At 51.8% G+C, this 11,479-nt stretch overlaps 1 non-coding gene across 1 annotated transcript; it reads left to right on the top strand.

Moving 5' to 3' along the window:
* Positions 1–11,014: 11,014 nt before the first annotated feature.
* On the top strand, positions 11,015–11,086 carry TRNAT-CGU. The gene has a single exon. It is a non-coding gene; the product is annotated as a tRNA-Thr (tRNA).
* The last annotated feature ends 393 nt before the right edge of the window (positions 11,087–11,479 follow it).

Genomic DNA, 11,479 nt, shown 5'->3' with positions numbered 1-11,479 from the left:
GCTGCGCAGCGTAGAACAGCAGAAATGCATTCTCTCTCAGCTCTGGAGGCCGAAGTCTGACATCGGGGTGTCAGCGGGATTGGTTCCTTCTGGGGGCTCTGCGGGAGGATCGGTCCTGGGCCCTCTCGCTTCCGGCGCTTGCTTCCCTCTGTGCATCCCTGTGTCCAAATTTGGCCTTTCCACAAGGGCACCAGATGTTGGATTAGAACCCACCCTGATTCACTGTAACCTCATCTTAACTTGATTACGTCAGCAAACACCCTATTACCCTCCCAGGCCCTGGGGCTGGGGACATCAACCTATCTTGTTGGGAGCACCCAGGGAAACTCAGTTTACTGTTCTGGAGAGAGCTGGGAGCACGCACTGCAGGCGTGAGGTGGTGCCCTTGGCACAGGCCGCTTCCCATGTACCAGTCTTGGAGACCAGCCTCCTGACCCCTCGAACGGATGACGTCATCCCTGGGCCCCTAGAGATCAGTGACTACAAAGTGTTTCATTGTCAGATCCCACCACCTCACTGGGCCCTCAAATTTAGGGGCTTTTAGCCCTGGCCAGTTTGGCTCATCAGTTAGAGCGTCGGCCCGTGGACCAGAGAGTCCCGGGTTCAGTTCCTGCTAAGGGCACGTACCTCAGTTGCGGTTTGTCCTGGCCCTGGTTGGGGTCGTGTGGGTGGCAACCAGTCGATGTGTCTCTCTCCTGTCGATGTTTCTTTCTTCTCTCTCTCTTCCTCCGTCTCTCCCTCCCGCTCTATCTGAACATAAATGCAAAAAATGTCCTCGGGGGAAGATAAAAAAAAAATTTAGGGACTTTTAGAGTCATCTGTGGCCAGGTCAAAGTCTCCTGACGAAATTACTCAACCAACCAACTCAATCTGCTGAGCAGCACTGTGTGTGCCAAGCTCTGTGCCCAGCACTGGGAACCGGTACAGAAAAGACAGCAGAGGCTTCTGCCCTGGGGGGAGGAAGGGCATGGAGGGAAAATTCCAGAAGGCTGCAGGAGCTGGGGGCAAGGGGACGGAGGCCGGTTGGGGATCAGGGGTGCCTTCCCCCAAGAAGGGGTGTTTCAGCAGAGGCCTGGAGGATTAGAGGATTTAGGAACTACACATGGGCAAGGTTTGTAGAAAGCACAGCCCTTTCGGAATCCGGTGCCTGGGCGGGGGGACCGGCGAAGCCCCAGAACTTGGTGCGCTAAGGGTGGATCCCATTTGTCCAGTAAGCAACCGTTTCATCAGCTCCAAGTAGGAGCCTGGTGCAGGGATGGGTGCTGGGCTTGCGACAATGGCAAGGCAGACCCAGTCCTCACACTCCTCACACGGGGAGCTTCTAGAATGCTGGGTGGGAGATTCTCAATCCTGGCTGCACATCTGAATCACCTGGGGGAATTTTAAATTCCGCAAATACAGGCAGATCTCTGAGCCGTCGCAGGTTCGGTTCCCGACCACGGCAATTGCAGTACAACGCATGGTGATCTTTGTGATGGCGGAGGGTCTCGCCTTCGACTTGTAAAAACACGACATCGGTGAAGCACAATAAAAGGAGGTGCGCCTCGCCCTGGCCGGTTTGGCTCAGCGGTTAGAGCGTCAGCCTGCGGTCCAGAGAGACCCGGGTTCGGTTCCCGCTAAGGGCATGTACCTCGGTTGCAGTTTGTCCCCGGCCCTGGATGGTCGTGCGGGTGGCAGCCACTCGATGTGTCCCTTTCACATCGATGTTTCTCTCTCTCTCTCTCTTCCTCTCTCTCCCTCCCACTCTATCTGTACAAAAAAATGGAAAAATGTCCTCGGGTGAGGATAAAAAAAAATAAAAGGAGGTGCGCCTGGATGTGTGGGGGCCGAGCCCAGCAACATGGATTTGGTGATAGGGTGGGGCTGGACGCTGGGTTTTTATTGTTTTCTGGTTTTTTTTCAAAGTCCCCAGGTGATTCCAGGGTTGAGAATCACCGATGCATACTCACTCCTGAAACCATTGGAGGAGTCAGGGCAGACTGCAGCTCAGGAGGAGGAGGAGACGCCAGGTAGGGCGACTGGGGAGGGCGCGAGGCAGGGACAAGGGTGCAGAGGCCTTAGGAGAAGCAGCAGCAGCGGAGCTGGGCCGCTGGAGGCTCTTACACTGGGGAGCCGCCAGCTCAGAGCTGAGTTGCCGAGAGCGGCGGGGAGACCCCGTAGGTTGCTGAGAGACGAAGTGAGAGACGAAGGCAGCCTGGACTCAGGTAAGACCTGGCTTGATGTTTTGCTGAGTGAGACGAGGAGTTGGAATCACTAGGTTTTGGTGGTCACGTGGGCAGGGGAGCCAGGCTTCTCACAGCCCTCCAGCCCTCCGGGGAGGGTCCACCCCGCCCACCGGCTCCAGACAGCAACTCAACTACAGCCGAGCGTGTGGAGAGCTGTTCCTGCAGCTCCGAGCGGTCAGGCCACACGGGCAGCAGGCGCAGCACCCTGGCCCTTGTCAGGTCAGAGACCTGTGGTCAGTGATCAGCAGGAAGATGGTCGGTGGTCAGCAGGGGGTGCTTGGTCATCAGAAGGATGGTCGGTGGTCAGCAGGGGGTGCTTGGTCATCAGAAGGATGGTCGGTGGTCAGCAGGGGGTGCTTGGTCATCAGCAGAAGGATGGTCGGTGGTCAGCAGGGGGTGCTTGGTCATCAGCAGAAGGATGGTCGGTGGTCAGCAGGGGGTGCTTGGTGGTCAGCAGAAGGATGGTCGGTGGTCAGCAAGAGGGTGCTCGGTGGTCAGCAGGGTTAGGTCTACAGGGGGTGCTCAGTGGTCAGCAGGGGGTGCTGGTGTGCTAGGTGAGGGTGGAGGCAGGTTCCCTGTCAGTCAGTCCATCTGGATGTCTGTGCTCTGATTTTCGATCCCTGGGCACATGGGAATTGGCATCTCACCTCCCCCCTTAGCCCCTCTCCCCTGCTTGGCCCGCAGGCGGCTCTGATGAGGAGTCATGCCAGCTTCCCTATTCGGGCTCGCTGCCTGCTGGGCAGTGTTCTAAGAGGTTGCCATGCTTTGTGTCCCTTGATCCTTACGACAACCATGAGGTGGGTGGTAGGCGTGTCCCCACTTTGTAGATGAGGAAACTACAGGTGGTGGGGAGAATCACCCCAGAGCAGGACTGAACTGACTCACCCAGGGAGTGGGTTCTCGGGGAGGTGACGACAGGCTGGATAGACTTCGGGAGAAGGCGGCCGGGTGCTGAGCCCTGGAGCCTGGGCCGGCTCTCCGTGGGCAGAGGGCTGCAAAGAGGGCCTGGCGGGGCACAGTGGGAGCAGGAGCGTGGAAGTGGGAACTCGTGCACCTGTTTGCACTGATGCGCAGGCAGAGACCCAGGAAGGACGGTGGTTCCTCTGTGGGTCAGCCTGGCTGGCTCGGCTGCACTTTAAGGTGGGCACAGGGCCAACAGTATTCCATGTCCATGGGCAAGGTCGTGGTCTCCAGGCCCGGGAAGTCCAGAGCCCCCTTCGAGTCAGTCCTGCCTGGAACTAACCAGGTGGCTGGGCCGGGGCTGCAGGACGTTCCCTTCTGTCTCCTGCGATCCCTGGCTTTCGCTCCAAGCTCCGACTTAATTATTGGTTCTGGTTGGGGCTCCACAACATTGGTGTGGCCCCTGGGTTAAAAAAAAAAATGCTGGTGCTCCTGAAAGGCCCAAGCCCAAAGGGCAAAGGTGCTGAAGTCTGAGACCACTTTCTACAGCCTGTCCGCTGGAGGGCACTCGTGTCCGGGTTGCCTGGGCGACCGGCATCCCCTGCGTTCTAGCCCAACTGCCCCCTCTGCTCCCACTTGGCTTCCCCGCCTTATCCAGTCCAGCAAGCTACCCCAGGCCAAAAGCTGGGCTCTGCTGGGCTCTAGCAGCGTCTGGGCCAGACCCTCGGCGCCCTGACCGGCAGCTGTGGAATGGAGGGTTGTGAATGTCGACTCCGGAGGCTGGCAGGGCTGAAGGAGACCGGTCTCACTAGGGGGCCCTCGAGATGAGTCTGTTTTTGAGGTGGGGATGAAGACAAAGGAGACCCACCTCATCCTCTGTGGAATCCAACCCCGGGGCTGAGCACCAGTGTCTACACTCAAAGTCACAATGAAGGACAGCTGTGGGGAGGGTCTCCAAAGATAGCCACCCCTGACTTATTCTCCCCTATGTGCAGGCCACTTCCTGTGGAGAGATGGCGTTTACGTCCCCTCCCCTTGAATTTGGCTGGCCCCATGACTATTTTGATCAATAGATACAAAAATGCATCAGTTGGGGCAGGAGTGACCTTAAGGGATCCCTCAGCTCTGGCCTTAAGTAGCCTGAAGGAAGCTTCTGCTTCCTTCCTCTTAAAAATGTACCTTCTTGAAGCCCCAGCTGCCACATGGGGAACTGAGGTCCCGAGCCAACAGCCCCAACTAAGCTCCCGGCTAGTGTCAGCCAGGTGATGCGGCCGGGTCAGGCCTTCCAGCCATCCCGGTGCCCTGGCCAACACCACATGGAGCAGAACTGCCCGGTCAACCCCGAGAACCGTGCAAACTACTAAGCTCTGTGTTTTGAGATAGTTGATCACAAAGCAATCAATCCATGAAACAGCAGATCATCAGCAGTTTCTTCTCTACCAGGCTTCCTCCCAGAAGATCATGTTTCCTGAGAGGAATCTGGCCAAGCAGGCCCGTCTGGGGAGGATGACGTGGCGCACAGGTCCTCTGACCTCCTCCAGGCAGACCTCTCACCGCGGAGGAGCCGCATGAGAACCTGACTGTCCACCAGAGCAGGCTCGTGCTCAGGGAGAGTCCCGAGGGCTGCAGCTATGCAGCTCGGCTACTCGCCGAGGCTCCGCCTTGTCTGGGGACTTCTGAGGGGCTGATTCTGGTCATCCCAGGACCCCTGCGAGCTCTCCCTGCCCCTTTGCATTACACCGCCACTCAGAGTGAAGACCGACAAGTGCAGGAGTCGGGAAACAGTACCTGAACTAAACACCGGGGAAGGGAAGAGAGAGAAAGCAAACTGCACTAACCCTAAGGATGAAACGCAGGCTTAACGTAAATGTCGACCAGCATGGCCACGTACTGTTCCAGAAGGGTTTCGGGTTGTACTTACCTTTCCTCCCTATTAACAGCAGCCTTAATTTAGAGCTTTGGTGTTGGCAAAGGGACTGTGAAACTTGACCAAAGGGACAAGTGTCAAGTTGCTACTACACCCAAGGAAAAAGGGTCAGGCCAGCGTTTCACTCCCCTGCTAACCTGAGCAGTGAATAATGAAGAAAGCTGTTTAATGTTTCACGAATGCAGGGCGGCTAATAGCTGACGAACTCTCCCATTTTGTGGATGAGGAAACAGACTACATGGCCACTGGGGGACACTGGGCATGGCCCCTGCCACATCCAGCATCTCAAAAGCTTTATTCCACGCAAATAACACTAGTCTACAAACCTAGAACCAAAAAGTGTTAGTTGTATGTAACCTGCTATGTCAATGAACTGTTATTGCTAGGTAACAAACCACCCTCAAATGTGATGATTTGTGCCCTGGCTGGGTGGCTCGATTGGTTGGAGCATCGTCCCATACACTGGTCAGGGTACTTACGGGAGGCAACTGATCGATGTTTCTCTCTCTCTCTCCCTCTACCTCTCTACCTGCCCCCCTCTCTCCCCACTTCCTCTCTAAAAAGTCAATGAAAAGAAAATGTAGTGACTTGCAATAAGAACAATTTGTTATTTTCACCATTTTGTGGGGAGGCTGGCAGGTCCTCGGCTGGGTATGCATGTAGCTGCATTCAGCTCAAGGGTCAGCTGGGCAGGAAGGTCCGAGACGGCCACACTGACATGTCTGAAACTTTTCATGGCCTCTCAGCCTCTAATAGCTGGACTGTCTTCTTTACAGTGGTCTCAGGACGTGGTGCTAGTGAAGGCAGAAGCTGTAAGGTCTCTTGAGACCTAAACTTCAGAATGTACACAGTATCACTTTCACTTTTTTTTTTAATTCTCAATACTTTTCCATTGATTTTTTTTTTTTTTTTAAGATACAGTGGGAGGGAGGGAGGGAGGGAGGGAGGGAGGAAGGGAGAGAGAGAGAGAGAGAGAGAGAGAGAGAGAGAGAGAGAGAGAGGAAAGAAACACATCAATCAGTTGCTTCCTGTATGACCCTGATCAGGGGGCCAGGGATCGAACCTGCAACCAAGGCACATGCCCTTGATCTGGAATCGAACCTGCGACTCTGGTCCACAGGCCAGTGCTCTAAACACTGAGCCAAACTGGCCAGGGCCACAATATCATTTTTACTACATTCTGTTGGTCAAGGCAAGCCAGATGGGCAGCCCATATCCACAGAGGGGAGAAACAGACTCGGTGGAGAAAGCAGCAAAGAATTTGTGACTGCATTTAATCTACGCCTCTAGAACTTCCTATCTTTCTTTCCTGCTTTATTTTTCTCCCTAGTACTTACTACTCTGACATACTATATGTTCTGATTTTTTTTTTTTTAATGGAAGAACCACGAGGGCTACTTAGTCACTGCTAAGCAGAACAGGGTCTGGCAAGCAGTAGGTGCTCAGTGAGGATTTGTTGAAGGAATGAATGACTGGAGACTCTTATTACCACACTACATGGAGGGGGGTATGACCTCATTCTTGCCCACTAGGAGCTCTGTGTTCCAGAACTAGCTCTCACTTTTTGGTCAAATTTCAGAGCATCTTTGCCAATGCAAAAGCTCTCGATATTAAAAATGATGTGCCCTGGCCGGTTTGGCTCAGTGGTTGGAGCGTCGGCCTGCGGTCCAGAGAGACCCGGGTTCGGTTCCCGCTGAGGGCATGTACCTCGGTTGCAGTTTGTCCCCGGCCCTGGTTGGTCATGCGGGTGGCATCCACTTGATGTGTCCCTTTCACGTCGATGTCTCTCTCTCTCTCTCTCTTCCTCTCTCTCCCTCCCGCTCTATCTGAACAAAAAATGGAAAAATGTCCTCAGGTGAGGATTAAAAATAAATAAATAAATAATGAGCCCTGGCTGGTTTGGCTCAGCAGTTGGAGTGTCGGTCTGCGGTCTGGAGAGACCCAGGTTTGGTTCCCGCTGAGGGCATGTACCTCGGTTGCAGTTTGTCCCCGGCCCTGGTTGGTCATGAGGGTGGTAGCCACTCGATGTGTCCCTTCACATCGATGTTTCTCTCCCTCTCTCTTCCTCTCTCTCCCTCCCGCTCTATCGGAACAAAAAATGGAAAAATGTCCTCAGGTGAGGATTAAAAAAAAAAAAAAATGATGCACAGAAGTTTAGAAAACAGAAGTTAGACCACACGCTTATGGCTACTTACTCATGGAAGAAGGACAAAACCAGCTAAAAAGTAGACCAGGACAGACCCCACAGTGACCCCCATCAAGGCGCAACCCAAATGCATGGGTTGGCCATGACTCAAAGCAAGTGGGTCAGAAAGCAAAGCATTCAAGAATGATCTACTTTTTAAAAATGTGTTTTTTAGGTGTTTTGTTAAAAATTGACTTTTCTTTTTAGAGAAGTTTTAGGTCCATAGTAAAATTGAATAGCAAACACAGAGTTCCCCTATTACCCCACCCCCTCCATGTACAGCTCCCCCCACTATCAACATTCTGAGCGGTACATCTGTTACAATCGAGGAAGTGATCCACTTTTAAGGACAGGAAAATGCTCATCCTACAATGGAGAGAAAAATCAGAACCCCATGAAACATACAAAAATGAAAATGAGTGACTCTCCTAACTGCTGTATATGTGCTTTCATCAAATTCATCGATCTAGAAAAACCATTGTGCGCCACCGGAAGGGAAAAAGATTGCCAATTAATTGTAAGTTTCCATCACCTGTAATCAGTTGCCACCCTGATTTCTAATTTAAAATGTAGAAAGAACATGCATCTCGGCATAAATGGATTACAGTGTGTTTTATACACACAAGAGCGCAGGCACCATGCTTCTCTTTGGTGGTTAGAATCCAGGTCCTTTAAAATCTCTTCTTTAAAAGTACTTTTAAAAAACTTGTCCTGTCTCTCGAACAAATGGTGCTGGGAAAACTGGATATCTACATGCAAAAGAATGTAGTTGAATGCTTGCTTACACCATATACAAAAATTACCTCAAAATGGATTAAAGACCTACCCATAAGACCTAAACTGATATCTCTTGAAAAAAAAAAATCAGGGGAACGGTTCAGGGTGTTGGATTTGGCAACAATTTCTTTGATCTGACACCAAAAGCACAGGCCAGAAAAGCAAAAATAGACAAATGAGACTATATCAACCTTAAAGCTTTTGCAGAGTAAAGGAAACAATCAAAAGAGTGGAAAATCAACCTACAGAATGGGAGAAAATATTTGCAAACCATGTATCTCATAAGAAGTTAATATCCAGGACATATAAAGAACTACAACTCAAAAAAAACATATAACTTGAATAAAAAAAAATGGCAAAGGACTTGAATACACATTTCTCCAAACAAGATATACAAATGGCCCTGGCTGGTTTGGCTCAGCGGTTAGAGCACCGGCCTGTGGTCCAGAGAGACCTGGGTTCGGTTCCCACTCAGGGCATATACCTTGGTTGCAGTTTGTCCCCGGCCCTGGTTGGGTCATGCAGGAGGCAGCCACTTGATGTGTCCCTTTCATGTTGATGTTTCTCTCTCTCTCTCTCTCATCCTCTCTCTCCCTCCCGCTCTATCTGAACAAAAAATGCAAAAATGTCCTCGGGGTGATATATATATATATAAATAAAGATATACAAATGGCCAACAAGCACCCGGCCAGTATGGCTCAGTGGATTGAGCATCGTCCCATGGACTGAGAAATTTTGGTTCCATTCCTGGTTAGGGCACATGCCCAGGATGCAGGCTAGATCCCCAGTAGGGAATGAGCAGGAGGTAACCAACAGATATTTCTCTCTCAAATCAATCTTTCTCTCTTTTTAAAAATAAATAAATAAATTGATTTTAAAAAACACATACAAATGGCCCACAAGCATATGAAAAGATGCTCAACATCACTAATTAGAGAAATGCAAATCCAGCCACACTGAGATACTACCTCATACCTATTAGGATGACCATTATAAAACAAAAACAAGTATTGGCATGAATGTGAAGAAATTGGAACCCTGTGCATGGTTGGAGGGAATTAAACTGGTGCAGCCACAATGGAAAACAGTATGAAGGTTCTTCAAACAATTAAAAATAGAATTACCATGTGATCCAGCTATCCCACTTCTGAGTATATATCCAAAAGAACTGAAGACAGGATCTCAAGATATTTGCACACCCATGTTCATCGCAGCATTATTCATGATAGCCAAGAGATGGAAACAAACTAACCATTGTGGGATGCGTGGATAAAGAAACATGCAACGGAGTATCATTGGGCCTTAAAAAGGAAATCATGTTATGTGACGGTATGGATGAACCTTGAAGACATTATGCTAGGTGACATTATGCCAGTCACAAAAATACAAATACTGTGTGATTCCACTTATATGAGGTACTCTGAGGAGTCAAACTCCTAAAACAGAAAGTAGATTGGGGGTTGCCAGAGGCTGAAGGGGGCGGGGACGGAGAGCTGCTGTTCAATGGGTATAGAGTTTCAGTTTTGCAAGATGAAACGTTCCAGAGATCTGTTGCACAACAATGTGCATACAGTTAACACTACTGTACTGTACACTTAAAAATAGTTAAAGATGGTAAATTCTGTGTTATGTGTGTTTACCACACACAAAAATAGCTTTCCTGGATTTTCCCAAATCACCACAATCTATACTTTTTAAAAAGTTCTACAAATAAGCAAGAATGGCTGTGGCAGCAGCAGGATGGGCAATGGCCCAATCAGTCTGGTTTATGTCCCCTCCCTGGTGGGGTGTACTGGAGGCTGGGCCCATAGGGAGGCTGGCAGTTGTCCCACCCACCCCAAGAAGAGGACTTCCTCCCCCACCTACCTCCAGCACCTCTCCTAGAACAGATGCCGTGGCCAGGGGCCAAACAAACACAGAGGGACCTAATTTTCTTTTTTAATTTAAAGAAAATACAAAAATATACAGTATCACAAGCACTCATATGTTCATTATTTCAGCTTTTTGCCTCTTTCATAAAATAAAAAATTACCAATCAAGTCCCCTAGCCAGTCTCTTACATGTTTTTACGTATACCGTAATTTGTCTTTCCCTTTACTTTAATAAATGGTATGTATTGTCCTACAGCTTGCTTTTTAAAATTATATGTGCTTCTGTGCTCTATTTATGCTGATAATCATTCCTTTGAATCTAGATCATCTCTTTTAATAGTGACCTACTGTTCCCTGAAGTGGACAGACTCATTCTTCCATTCAGGTTGCCTGCAGTTGTTCACTCCCACCAGCACTGTGGCCAGGAGCATCTCTGAGGCATCTCCTCCTTGCGCCCAAATGGGTTCCTCCCGGGCAAGGCCATCTTGTCTAAAATGATATGTATTAGGAGTCTCCTGCACAGGGCCAGGGCCAGTGCCAGGGATTGAAGGGCAAGGCAGGAGGGAAAGCAACCCGGGGAAGGTTTTGTTTACACAGAGGGCCTCTCCCGTGGGGACACCTCCCCTGCCCCGTGCGCCCTGCCCCCATCCCTCCCGGTCCCGCATCTTCCTCCAAGGGCCAGTCCCGTTCCACTTGCGCCGTGTGCACAGAAACGACCCGGCCAAGGTCGTACGGCGGCTCACGGAGCTGGCGGACACGCCAGTGCAGACGCTCGGCCGGCTTGCCGGGGCCACGGGCTCCGCTTCCGCTCCCGCGGTAACTGGCACCGGTCGCGGTTCTTCTCCACCAGGGCGCCCGCCTCACCCCAGCTCCGTGCGGGCGCCGTGCCCCTGGGGGCGGAGCGCGGGCAGTGCGGCAGGGGGAGGCCGCGGGCTCTCCAGCACCGCGGGCTCGGGTTCGGGCCCCACCGCCAGCAGGACGCGGACGCCGCGCTTTGGCCCTACTGGACCGGAGAGTGGGGTCCCGGCTGGCGGGTCTGGAGGGGCGGGGCCGGAGGCGGGGCGTCTCCCCTCCGGCGCCTGCGCCACCTCCCCTCCACTGAGAGCTTCCAGCGCCTGCTCGGCTGTCAGGCGCGGTGGCCAAGTGGTAAGGCGTCGGTCTCGTAAACCGAAGATCGCGGGTTCGAACCCCGTCCGTGCCTGGACTTTGAGGTTGGAGTTTGGCAGTAGGGCTGTAGTGTCCTCCTGTATGCTGTCCCTCCCTTCTGCTACTTGGCTTTTTTTCTTTGCTGGCTGGTCCTGCCTATCTTCTCCCGCAGCTCCACTCTGCCAGCTGCACAGCACAGGGCAGACTTGTCTGGGAACCCCGTGTTACTGGTGGGGATGCTGACGCCTGGGGTGAACAGCTCGCCTAGGCATTGGGGCAGCCAGCAGGGGTGGTCTAATCATGACGGTTTTGCGTGTTTTGGGGGTGGGAAGAGTTCCCAGAAAGGGCATTTGGGTTTCTGGATATGTTTTGTGGTTTCTATTTGTTCCTTGAAAGGTGAATTATCCCCAGGGTGCTTGCCCCCTGCCTTTTTGTCTAGGTCAGGAAA

The sequence above is a fragment of the Molossus molossus genome, unplaced genomic scaffold (assembly GCF_014108415.1).
Source record: "Molossus molossus isolate mMolMol1 unplaced genomic scaffold, mMolMol1.p scaffold_m16_p_19, whole genome shotgun sequence".
Lineage (NCBI taxonomy): Eukaryota > Metazoa > Chordata > Mammalia > Chiroptera > Molossidae > Molossus > Molossus molossus.
The sequence above is the reverse complement of the archived record's forward strand: the minus strand, read 5'-3'. Positions and strand labels throughout refer to the sequence as shown.